Genomic DNA, 13,530 nt, shown 5'->3' with positions numbered 1-13,530 from the left:
CCACATGCCGCGGAGCAGCTGGGCCCGTGAGCCGTGGCCGCTGAGCCTGCGCTCCGCAACGGGAGAGGCCACAACAGTGAGAGGCCCGCGTACCGCAAAAAAAAAAAACAAAAACCAACACATCTGACTAAAGTAATTCACTAAAAATAAGTTGTAATGTCATCTCTTTTCTACTATTCAAACCATAATCATTAGCTAGATATATTTCCAGGCCTTCATATATAAAGATATATTCCCAAGGAATATGTTGTTGAGTGATATCTCCTTACTGAGTTCTTGAAGGAGAAGACATAAATCACAATTTTATAATCTCAGAGATAAAAGGAGCCTAGGAGCTCACCTGTGGTGGTAGAATACCATCATTGCTAGCAGTATGGGCTCTGCAGCCAGATGGCCTGAATTTGAATTCAGTCTGCTATTTTCTGCTATTTAGTATGGACACTTGTGTGAATTGGGCAAGTTACTTAATGTTACTAAACTTGGATTTCTCACCTGTAGAGTTAGTAATAATACCTACACTGTAAGAATTGTTTACGTTAAATAAGAATATATAAATATGCATATATATATACCTTATAACAGTCAGTAGTATATTTAATACATATTAAATACCCAGTAAATGTTAGCTACTACTACTACCATTATTTACTCCAACTCTCAGCTCCTATGTGAGCCCATGCCATTCAGCTCACATGTGGCCATTTCTTTAGGGAGATCCCACCAGCTCATGTAGAACCATGGATGGTCACTTACGTTTAGGAGATCCAATTCTCTTTAGAGGATCCCGTTGGTACAGTTTTCCTAGTATGTTGTTGTTCCACATCTGTTTCAGTGTCATCAGCTATTTTATACCAGGTATAAAATGAAAACAGTTAAAGAGAGGGGAGCTTATAGGAAGAAGAGAAAAATATTGCTCAATATATATATAATACGATATATATATTATACCTATAGATATAATTATATATTACATATATTATTATAGCAGCTAAAAAAGCAAAAGGGAAAGATTATATTGGCTAACTTCAGGCAAATTTTGGTTTTTTACTGGAATTTGTATTTTCTTTGTTGAAATAATAGGGACAGTAAACATATATTAAATGATAAGCATGGTTGCTCTAAAATAGGTTTCTTTTCCTTCATGACTCACTCCACTTAGCAATTTTTCAAGATTCACTCATTCAGTAGGGACCATATTCAATTCAATGTTCAACACAATACATTCTTGTTTTTCAAGAAAGCCTAAATAATCACATGCCATAATTTAAAAAATAGAACTCAGGTTCTTTCTAGAAAAAAATAAAGATAAAATACACTGAATTCTATAACTCTCACCATTGAAGTATGAATCTAAATAAACAACAAAAAAATGTATATTTTTTAATCCCTTGGAGCTAGACAATCTCTGTAAATTTATTTTTCCTTTTTATGTTTCCTTTAATAAGAATACTTGCTGCTCCTAAAGGAGAGTTTTATTTCACTTTGGTTTGGGCAAAATCAAAAAAATATATATATATAATACTTGATAATATAAAAAAATATATAAACTATCTGTATTATATCCTCTTGTTCCTTGTCACTATTACTCTATGGGCTTAACGTTCTCTTCAGTAATGTATGCTTTTATAAAGTCAAGAATCATAATAAGCTGTTTTTTGTTAACCAGAACAGTTTTCCCAGTTGACTCGCACATGGTAAAATCAATAAATATTTACTTTTGGCTTAGAATAGAGGAAATTTTGAAATGTTTTCTAAAATAGCAATTAATACTTCTATTTCCAAAATATTAACATAACATTATTATATGTTTTCTTTTCATCAGACTATAATTCTTTTGGTTAAATTGTACCAATATACAGTTTTTCATTTTTTTTTAAAGAGAACAGAATAAGTACCTGATTATATGTGTTCCTTTCAAATAAGAAAACAAAAATAAAATCTATGATGGGAATTCCCTGCCAGTCCAGTGGTTAGGACTCTGCATTTCCACTGCAGTGGGCCCAGGTTCAATCCCTGGTCAGGGAACTAAGACCCCGCCAGCTGAGTGGCTCCACTAAAAAAATTAAATTAAATTAAAAATCTGTGAAAGGCTTACAGAATGAGAAGTATTCATCCAGATATGGAAAAAACTGACCTACTTGTCACTCCATTCCCTACTATAGACTACAACAAGAAGCCACTATTAAAAAAAAGTAATTTATGCCAGATTAAAAGTGTGCTACCAAACATACTCACCAGAGCACAATTTTAAATATGTACTCTTTTTGTGTTTTGCAACTATACCTGAATAATTGTGCCCCAAGCTAAAACCTTTTTTTAACTTCTTTTAATAGTGTAACTACATAGACTATTTCTTTTAAAAGAACTTATAGAATCCAAATGAGTAACAAGAAAAGAAAAACAAAGATAAGCCATTACTGTCAGTACCCATATATTTTGACAAAGAAACACAACACTCAACGTTTCTCTCTTCTCTCGACGTCCAGCTTGCTGCAACCTGTTGATGTTAGATGCATTTACTTTGTCACGAATTAAGAATGAAAGGGTTAATCAGATGCTTCCATCATTCTCTGTCTAGAAATCCAGGTATCGGCTTTATATATATTTTAGTTCTAAAGAGCTTCCCCAAAACACCTGAGACTCAATCTTTCCATCCATAAATGTCTACTATAGGATTACGCATATTCTTTTCCCTAAAATTTAAGCTGTAGGGGCCAAGAGTTTTATTATTCTGATGGCTCTTTGGTCATGCATCTTTGTCATTCTTTCCTGGAAGAACAATGTGGATCCTTCAGAATCCACTTAAATTGCTACGACTTCTTAAAAAGTCTGCCAAACTCTCTTACTATCACCCTCGGACTCCTCTGAATTACTCTGACCCCTTATAGCAATGCTTTGTAACAGCCAATTTACAAAATTATATGTACCGCTATCTTTTATAAGTATATATGTAGTTCCCCTAAGGCCTTATGTCCCACAAGGTACCTAATATGTTTGCCCATGACGAATGCTTGAAAATATTATTTGATGCACTGACTGAATCCCTGCTTTTGACTGGTGTTTGTCTCTCATCGTTGAATTTGTTCTTCTTTCAAGCTGTGCCTCATAAAACATACGCTATCTTGCTCAAAACATGGCAGGATGGCCAAATATTATATGATGAAACTCAAAGGAATTCAATTTAAACTCTTCTCCCCAAAAAAATCATCGTCTTTGATTACCCTTCAGAAAAAAGAATCTAGTGCTTCATCATGTGTGAAGTTGAATATCCAAAAGTAGGCTTCTTGAAAAAGCCACATGTGTTTATCACATGGGAGAATTAGACTATTAAACTCAGATGCAAATGCTGGAGAGTGCAACAATATTTGTCAACAAACATTTTCTCGGTAGCTAAAATGTAGTGCTGTAATAGAGAGGATACAGAAAAATCCAATACGGTAGTCCCTGCAAATCAACGGATCAAGAACATGCAATGCTATATTTTTTTACGTTTTCCTCTGTGTCTGTCTTGCCCTTCTAACCAAGCAGTTTTTTTCTGGTGAAGAGAATCTTCCATGATACATAAGAAATGTTATTTTAACCAAGCAAGACCTCGTGTGGCCTTTCAGGAGCAGATGTTTCCCACCACCCCCCCTGCCCATGTCCTCTGCCTGTCTTTTGTCTGTAGAAAAACTTTAGTCCAAGAATAAATTTAATCAGAGAAGTGAGAAAATGGAGAAAAAAAGGAAATCAGTCAAGCAAGACAAAAAAAATAATAGTTTAGCCATTAAACAATGTTAAGGACCTTTAGTTCCTCCTTAAGGGCTGTAGACAATATTCTGAGCCTTGTCCCTTGACTTGCTTTGCAGATACTGAAACCCCCACCAGGTAGAAGTTAACTGTATGATGCCCACAAGCACGTAAACCCCAGGCTGATTGGAACCAGAAGGTTGATGATGTTGACTCCCAATTACCTTACCACCAAACAATCAGGAGAACGTCTGGTTGACATTCTTCTGAGCTGGTCACACACCCCACAACCCTCCTCCCTCACCCTGTCTTTAAAAACCTTTCCCTGAAAGCCTTCAGGGAGTTCGGGTCTTTTAAGTACAACCTGCCCCAGAATCCTTGCTTGGCTCCATGCAATAAATGCTGCACTTTCCTTCACCACAGCCCAGTGTCAGTAGATCAGTTTTACTGCAGGCAGGCAAGCAGACCCAAGTTTGGCTGGGTAACATTATGATTATTGAATTTGCTTTTAATGTCTGAATATAGCATCTTTCAGAAAAGTACTTGCATTTGGAAAGAGAGAATTTAGTCCAAGCAATAAATGACTCATGACAGATTTTGTTTTATTACTTGCAGTCTACAAGGGGAAGAGGAAAATACTCATTGAACATAACTGTGAGCATTGAAACCAAATCCTGGAGGTAAACACCTGCTTGGCCTACAAGTGGCAGAGGCCAACTCAAGGCTACTCCGCCTGGTTCAGTTTTATCTCATGCTACCTTCTCTGTTATCATATTGCCCTCGAATCCTTCAGGCACATCCGACCTATCTCCCTGCATCTAGTCTTGCCCTTCTTCTAACCATCTTTAAAGAAAAAAATTCAGAATATGTCACACCCTTGATTAAGCTAAGCACCACCTCCACAATAGTAACACAGCATGGCCTCTCTCTGCACTTAAAATTCAAGTCCTGATGGCCTATGAGCACTTCCATGATCTGGCTCCTGCCTATCTTCCTGGCATCACTGCAGCTTTACTAACCCTTTTGTTCAACTCTATCGGCCTTCCTTCTGTCCTTGATCATACCCAGCTTATTCTACCTTTGGGCCGTTTCACTTGCTGTTTGGGGTACCTGGAAAACTTGGCTCAAATTTCATTTCTTCAGAGAAAAGTTTGTTTCTCAGTCTAGTCTTTGTATCCCCCAGTGTCAGTCACTCTTTCACATCACCCTGCTTTCCTGTCTCCACAGTAGAGAGCAATATTTAAAATTCACTTAGTGTTTATTTTTGGCTTCTCCTCTTTAGAACAGAATCTCCCTGGTCTATTCTCTCCCTAGAGCCCAGAACAGCTCCTGGTGCAGCGCAGGTGCTTAGTGTATATTGCTAAGTAAAGTCCTAGGAGCAGAAGCAACACCGTTTTTCAGTTCTCAGCCACCGAAGTCCCAAGACAAGAACAAGGGGCTGAATTTAAAACAAGGACAGGAGGAGAAAGTTAATTTCTCCTGGAAAGCTATAGAGGCTGTTGACACTCTTCCAAGATTCAGAAGCTATTGTTATTATTTGTCCCCTACACGTTGAAACAGAAAATGTCAGTGAAAATCCAAGATAGTGGGATAATTATGTAAATAAATAAAATAAAACATGGTGAATGTATCAATCCTAAGATACTTTCAGTTATCACTCATTGATGTAAAAGGAAGAATCCCTGGAAATAACAGGTGATTCCTTTTATTTTAACATTAAAAAACCTGTGATATAAATGAGTATGTACATGTTATTCCAATTAAATACAAACTACTTATAATATGCATTAATGGATCATAAAATTTCACCTCCAACTAGGAATAACCCACCTTCAAATATGCACACTTGAAGGAAGCTTAACAAGTGTGTCAGTAACCTTTAGTATTATAGTGTCATTCGCGCTATATTTTCTTGCCTTTAATAAATTTATTTCCCTTGTTTCCCGATAAGCCGACTGAATTTCTGGCTACGTTTCTTCCTCTCTGTCCTGAATAAGCTCCTACTGTTAGGCCCGAACCAGGCCATCCCATCTATTTGCCTGTGACCTAACCCACGTAATCTCACTGGGCTCCTAAAACCCTCTCATCTGAGCTCATCAATGACAGCCTTCTCCTCCTTTAAAGGCACCCTCAGTTTAATCTTCAGGTTAGCTGAGTAATCAATGGTTCAGGTAAAGCTTATTTCGTTTTCATTTTTTTCCTATGTATGAGGATTTTTCAGCTTCTGTGTTAAGGAAAGTACAAGGAAAGTACTTTCATTTTAGTGCTACATTTTCATCTTTGGCTTAATCTAGAAACAATTTCACTCCTGCAAACAAACCTGGCATATTTATGAACATGAGCAGGTTATATGGTCACCTTTTATAATTCTGTCATGGAGTCAAATTGTATTTTCAAGAAAACAGAAATCTTCCATAGAGCATATGTACACAACTCTAAGCATCCTGAAAATGTGTAGTGTAAGTGAAGCTATTTCTGTTGCATATTTTATCCTTTCTGCAAAAGGAGTTTATGTTTTGTTTTGTTTTTTTGCGGTACGCGGGTGTCTCACTGCTGTGGCCTCTCCCGCTGCGGAGCACAGGCTCCGGACGTGCAGGCCCAGCGGCCATGGCTCACGGGCCCAGCCGCTCCGTGGCACGTGGGATCCTCCCGGACCGGGGCACGAACCCGCGTCCCCTGCATCGGCAGGCGGACTCCCAACCACTGTGCCACCAGGGAAGCCCAGGAGTTTATGTTTTTAGTGGCTGGGGAGATTCTAAATTTAATTAATGCAAGAGCATCATTTGAGTTGGCCATAAAAATGTCCACTCCAGTGACCTTTCCATCTTCTGTCACAAGTGGGAGTGATGGATTGACAAAGTGGTCCTGCACTAAATATTGCCAAAAACAATACCAGATCCTTTTGTGCATATTTACAATACAGTGAATTGAGTTGTTTAAGAAACAACCCTAGAAAGTAAAGGCTTTGAACTTTCCATCTGAAACTATTTTTTTAAAGGGGAAAGATGAGTCATTGATATGTTGATATGATTTTAACACAGTAATATTCTACAATCAATTCACAGAGATTATATTCTCAATACCAAAAAAAAAAGACAGAAACAGTCACATATCAGTCAGTTTGGAACGAACAGTCACACTGTTCGTTCCAAAGAGTGTTTTACCCAAATACTAATCAAAATGCTAGGAACAATTACTATATTTTATGTGGAGCATTCCCTCGAAGGAGCATTTTAAAACATAACGGACTCTAGTATTCACATCATCCCCTCAAGAATGTAAACAATGCCAACATTCATTATTATTATTTTGATTGTTAACAATCACTACTATTGGTATTACTCTAACAACTGCAATAACGGTCGTTTCTTTTCGCCCTTCAGAAAACACTATTAAAAATGAGCCACACAAGAGAAAGTGGAATACATCAAAACCTTTCAGAGCACTTCATGAGGATGCCATGTCGGAGAGGGTGAGAGAAGGAGTAGGAAAGAAAAAGGCAAAGACAGAGAAGTGTGAAAAGAGAGAGAAAAATATTATTAAATACTATTAAAAATTTGGATACAGGTAGAGAAAGAGACAAATCATATGTGTGTCAAGAAAAAGGAGAAATACCATTTTCAGCTTAGGGGGAAAAGGCACAAGAAAGATATAATCCTAGCACTTTTTCCTTCTACAACAATTTTCTCCTCTAGGATAAAGCCTGGAAGCCTAGAGTTTGTCATGTCCAATAACAGAGAGACCTTGGTTAACCCAAAGATCACATGCTACTAGTTTCACGCAACTCTTAAGTTCCTAAAAATGATATCAACAATACCTTCCAAAACACAGCAATTCTCAGCCTAATCAGGCATCACTCTTCCTATGTATCAAGCCTAAAATCCTACCATTATGTTTTATTAAGCTACCATGATTTTTAAAAAGAGCATGAGGTTTCAAACAAGAGTGGAAATGACTGTGCATAATGTGATAGACAAGAACCAGGAGAAAAAAGAGTAACGCCTGGGGAGAGGAGATACAGAAGGCAGGCACCTTTCGATATGGTGAAAGGTTACTCTGAGAACCAGAGACCACTGAGAGTGAGCACTCGCTGTGAGAAAGAACAGAACCTCTAAGAAGGAGACCACAGGTAAGTTCTATCTTCCATTTTTACCAACAGAGTAGTTCTGAAGCACAAGAAGAAAGTGTATGGGAGAATAAAGCCGAGTTCATGAAAGTTATCCTCTTACTTTCCATAATATTCACACATGAGCCTCTCCTCCAGAAGTTTCTTATATGGTCCCATTTCCTCAAACTTGCAAATAATAGCAATGTAAAATGTCAAAACGTTGATTTTTACATATAATAACTTAGCAAAAATGTAATAAGCACCTGAATATCTACTCTAGGCTTGATACTGAAGATAGAAAGGTGACCACAAGTGTGGTCTCTCTCCTTACAGAATTTTAAACCTAGTGAGGAGACTAAGAAAAAAGGTGAGAGTAAAACACAGCCTCTTACATGAGAGGTGAGTGCAGGGTCCCATGGGAACACAGAAGAGCATCATCAACTCACACCAGGGAACCAGTGAAGACTTCCTGGAGAAGAGTATGCATAAGCTGACTGTTAAAGAATCAGTAAAAGTTATCCCTGTAGAGAAAGAGGGACAGGGACCCTAGATTGCAGGAGTGTGATGCACTCGGAAAGTATAAGTGATTATGGTTTAGATGGAGGAGTGCCAGCAGTTAAGGCAAGAGCAATTACCCATGGGGCGGAATAAAGAAAGAATTTTCAGGCTAACCAGCAAATCTGTTCTTTATCCTGGGTATACTGAAAATCACTGTAGATTTTTTAAAATCAATTTTGAGGTATAATTTATGTACAAGAATAAAGGTATAATTATGAGGTATAATTTATGCTCATCTGAAGCATATAATTCAATGAGTTTTGACAGACATTTAAAGATGTATAAATACAACCATAATTAAGGTCAGAACATTTCTACTACCCACCCAAATTTCCTCAAGTCCCTTTGTAACTTATCCCTCCCTCCCAACCCAGCCCCAGGCAACCATTAAGCTACTCGTCTCTACAGATGAGTTGGATTTGCAGGTGTGGAATAAGAGGTTATTCCCAGTTTGAGGCTCACATGAATAAAGCTGTTATAAAAATACCTAGGAGTGGAATATCTGGCTCATATGGTAGGCATATATTTAACATTTTAAGAAACTTCAAGTCTTCCAAAGTGGCCATATGATTTTATATTTGCGCCAAACATGTATGAGAATTCCAGTTGCTCTACATCATCTCCAACGATTGGTATTATCAATTTTCTAACAGGCTTATAGTAGCATCTCATTGTAGTTTTAATCAGCATTTCTCTGATGACTAATGATGTTGAACATCTCTTCATGTGTTTTTTTGTCCATTTATATACCTTCTTTGGTGAAGTATTTGTTCAAATATTTTAACCAATTTTTTGTTGTTGGGGGAAGGAGTTGGTCATATTATTGAGTTATAGGAGTTCTGCATATATTCTGGACCTAAGTCCTCCATTAAATATACTACTGTGAATATTTTCTCCCATTCTACATTTTGAATTTCATTTTCTTAATGGTGTCTTTCAAAGAGTGAACATTTTTAATTTTGATAACATCCAATTTATCTTATTTTTTTTCTTTATGGTTCATGTTTTTGTGCCCTATTCAAGAAAGCTTAGACATAAAAGAATTAACACAACCCTGGGAGAAAATCCTAAATGTATATTTTTGTCTATTCCATGTGCATGTAAACTGTTTATCCTCTTCTTAACTGGTTGGGATAGAAAAGAATGCATACCATAATCCCTTAGCCATATTAATTTGCTCTAAAAATAGATAACATGTCTAACATAGTGGGTGTGATCAGGGCTACCACTTGATTAAGCGGGTAGTTAAGTCTATGTTCATTCTCCAAGACCCTTCTGGTTTCTGCAGGAGGCAGACTGATGAATTAAATGAAAATACAATAGGTAATACCACCCCTACATTTCTGAGATCCTTAAAGATGGCACCAATTTCTGCCATCCCCTCTTCCATACACATATAGCAGGATGAGATATTGTGTTTTATTTCTCCCTTAGCATATGTAGGTAGGGCGGCCTTCCCCACTATGACTGTTATTTCCCTATAGGTCAAGGACTGAAAGTAGGAGTTATTCTGTCAATTATGTCAGCCCCATTCATACAATAAAGAAATGACCACTGGCCAAGTATATGGACCCAGCCAACTGTAAGCCAAATTTGGCCCGAGACTCCATTTATTACCTGGTCTCCATAGCTTCCTACTCTAACATGGCTCAATGATGTCTTTTCCAGTCTTCCGTTATTAATGTCAACTTAAGACTTCTGTCTAATAATCCTCAAAATGTCTGGGTATTCCTCTTTCCCCAGGGGACATTTACCCAAGTAAATGGATATAGGTTCTTTCGGGGAAGGACTGAAGGCATCATTAAAATATTGATATATTTTTGCCATGGTTATATAGAATCCTTCCTCCTGTGGACACTGTCACCTCATTAGTCAGTGGTCTCTGGGTCTAAACATGTCTCAGGCACCTGGGAAAAAGTTCATGGCTTTCTGTTGGGGAAATCATCCTCAGCTCATCTATCCTTGCTACGTTTAGAATTATGTACCAGTATTGTACGAGAGTATTTAGTTGCCTACCTATTTTGTCCCTAGGGATGCCATGTTCATTCAAGAACTTTGGGAAGTTTGAGCCAATATTTCTTTAAGTATTTTTTTTTCTGATCTGTTCTCTTCTTTCATTCCACATTCTGATTGACTATATTTTAAATTTGTTGAAAATTTTCCACAAGTCTCTAAGAGTTTTCTATTTTTGATATAGTTTCTGTCTCATTTTTAGATTTTCCCCCAAATCCAATGATTCTCTCTGTCAAATTTATTATGCTACTAACTAGTGCAATATTTTAAATTTCAGATATTATACTTTTCAGTTGCAGAATTTTTGTTTTGATCTCTTTATATTTTCCATTCATCTTCTGAGACAATCTTTCCCTTCATTACTTACTTGAACATACTTATAAAAGCTACTTTAAAGTTCTTTTCCGAAAAATAAAAATATGGATCATCCAAGGGTTCACTACAGCTGATTGTTTTTCCCCCTGAAAATGGTCACATTTTCCTGTCTCTTCATATTTCAAGTAAAAATAGATTTTATCCTGAACATCACAAAATTTATGTTGTGGAGTCTCTAGATTTTGTTACATTGTTCTGAAGAATTTTGTTTTAGCAGAAAATATAGGCAATTAACTTGGTGAGAAACAAACTTTAACAACTGTTTCAACTGCAGTGGATGGCAATTCAAATCTCAATTAAGTTCTTTCATTTTTAGCATCACTGAATCTATCCTTACAGGTGTGATCTAAGCCAGCTAGGCATTGGGCAGAGTTTACACATTACCATGGGTACCCATGCTTTTTGACAAATAAATGAAATGCTCTGAATTTCTCTCTCCCCTTTGGCCTTATCTTGACATTCTTCCAGCTTGCAGCAACCTGTTAATGTTACATGCACTTACTTTATCACTAATTAAGGAAGAGAGAGTTAATCAGATGCTTCTATCATTCTCCATCTAGAAGTCCAGGTATAGGCTTCATATATATTTTAGTTCTAAAGAGCTTTCCTAAATCACTTGGGACTCAAATTTTCCCTGCAGAAATATCTATTGGATTACCCATATTCCTTTGCCTAAGATTTAAACTATAGGGGCCAAGAATTTTATTGATCCTGATGGCTCATTGGTCATGCATCTTTGTCATCCTTCCTTGGAAGAACAAAGTAGATCCTTCAGGATCTAGTTAAAGTGGTACAATTTCTAGGAAAGTCTACCTGACTCTCTTATAATCACCCTCAGGCTTCCATGAATTTCTCTGAACCTTTCTGGAAACGTTTCATATCAACCAATGTACAAAATCATATGTACCATTATCTTTTATAATTTTATAAGTATGAGTTTACACATACCTGGGGTTTCCATTTTCAGGCTCTCTCCTTTCTGGGATGGTCCCCTCACTTTCCTTCAGCTATAGCTGCCATAAGTTCTGTCCTCTGATTCCTCTGGTCATGAAGCTAGTAGGTGTTCTATGGATGTTTCAGCTGCCTTATATCAAGACATGATTTTCATCCCCAGGCTAAAACCACAAAAACAGGGAACTCACCCTTTGCCATTCCTTTTTTCTAATTTTTGCCCCACTCCAAAAAATCTGTAGACTGAGTTTAAGGTATCTGTGGAATATGCAGTTGGAGATGTCAAGTTTGAAAATAGATGGGCCAAAGCTGGATTGGGTACCTCAAACTATGGAGGAATTTTTCATAACTAAATTCTCCCTTGCCTTTATCCATTATTGAAGAAGAAAGTTTAATAATCAACTTTATAGTCCACCTTAAAATTATGGACAGCCAAGTAAAACTTTATCAGAGATGCATCTGAACATATGTTGGGTGGGCTTTCTAGTGAATATTTTGCTTTCTAATTTAAAAAAATAGACTCAGCTGTTTATTCCTTCCTCCATGTTCCCTTTCTGGATGTGATGCCAGGAGATGTAGCATCCATTGCATGACTAGGAAGCAATAAGCATGAAGACAAAAGCCAATATGCTAACAATGCTGGAGCAAAAAGGCAGGTGGAATTTGGATCATTACTGACTAGAAGGTCTTCTGCAAAGCCACAGATGGACTATCTCTGGATTTATTATTCAGTAAGTGGGAAAAAATACGCACTATGTTTTTCAGCTGTTTGTCAGATTTTGTGTAATAACTGATACTTCCCTAATTGATACCGTAAATATATAGAAAACAACTCAAGAAAGATCTAGGCAGGAAAGAAGTCAACAGGGTAGACATAGCAGTTGAAGCCATGGTTTGAATGAGATCACCAAGTGAGAATATTATACAGTAAAAGGAAAACAGGGCTGAGAACAAGCATTGGAGAACACTGGCACTTAAGAACAACTGCTAGAGGAAAGAAGCTGCTGGAAAAAGATATATGACTATAAGGAGAAAGAATAAAAAAGAGAAAAGGATGACCTAGAAACCAAAAGAGGAAAAAGTAGGTGTCAGTGTTCAAATGCTACAAAGTAGAGCTAACCAAAGCACAGGAAAGGGTCCATTAAGTTTGGTGATATCAAAGTAGAGCATATTAGTGAAACAGAAAACAGGTTCTAATAAACCTGGCTTGTGGATAATCTGTTTCTCAGCTATAAACTGGACTGCACCAATCACCCCAGTAAATGTACCTCTCACGGTAGGCTGTTGGTCGCAGAGCCGATCCTGAAACAGGATGTGGATGGATCATTGCTCCAACTGGAAATACAATTCAAAGTGCAGGCTCTATGGAAAGGAGGACAATAGGGTCTTTCTTAATATAAAAGGCAGCATATTTTATATCCCTTAAAAACAAAAGTAACAGCTTAAGTTTAGAATGATCTACCAAGTGGGCAACAGGGTGGATTTTCTTGACCCTTTCACTTTTAAAACAACAGCAAGATGCTAAGGTTTAATACCTGCCTGGTTCCCTGCAGCCGAGACACAGGCCTCAAGCATGCTTTGAAGATGACAGGCACTTGAGTCAGTGATGATATAGGTACAGAAAGGGAGAAGAGGAGGGGATAAAATGGAATCAGTGAAATATAGTGAAGAAAGGAACTTATTAAGCGCTCTTTTCTTCTTCTTGTCAGTAATCAATAATATGAAAATATTAGCACAAGGCAAATAAGAAAAGTTATAAAAAGGAACAACAGATGTAAAGAGTGATTAAAAGCGAG

At 37.2% G+C, this 13,530-nt stretch overlaps 1 long non-coding RNA gene and 1 other non-coding gene across 2 annotated transcripts; one reads left to right on the top strand and one right to left on the bottom strand.

Moving 5' to 3' along the window:
* Nucleotides 1–752: 752 nt before the first annotated feature.
* On the bottom strand, nucleotides 753–13,074 carry LOC114901293. Its single transcript, XR_003795100.1, has 3 exons — nucleotides 13,003–13,074; nucleotides 11,732–11,898; nucleotides 753–841 (listed from the first exon to the last, which is right to left on the bottom strand). It is a non-coding gene; the product is annotated as an uncharacterized LOC114901293 (long non-coding RNA).
* TRNAG-UCC lies at nucleotides 1,953–2,025 on the top strand. Its single transcript has one exon. It is a non-coding gene; the product is annotated as a tRNA-Gly (tRNA).
* Nucleotides 13,075–13,530: the final 456 nt, after the last annotated feature.

This window comes from Monodon monoceros, unplaced genomic scaffold (assembly GCF_005190385.1).
Source record: "Monodon monoceros isolate NGI ecotype Baffin Bay Population unplaced genomic scaffold, NGI_Narwhal_1 Super_Scaffold_2, whole genome shotgun sequence".
Taxonomy (NCBI): Eukaryota; Metazoa; Chordata; class Mammalia; order Artiodactyla; family Monodontidae; genus Monodon; species Monodon monoceros.
The sequence above is the reverse complement of the archived record's forward strand: the minus strand, read 5'-3'. Positions and strand labels throughout refer to the sequence as shown.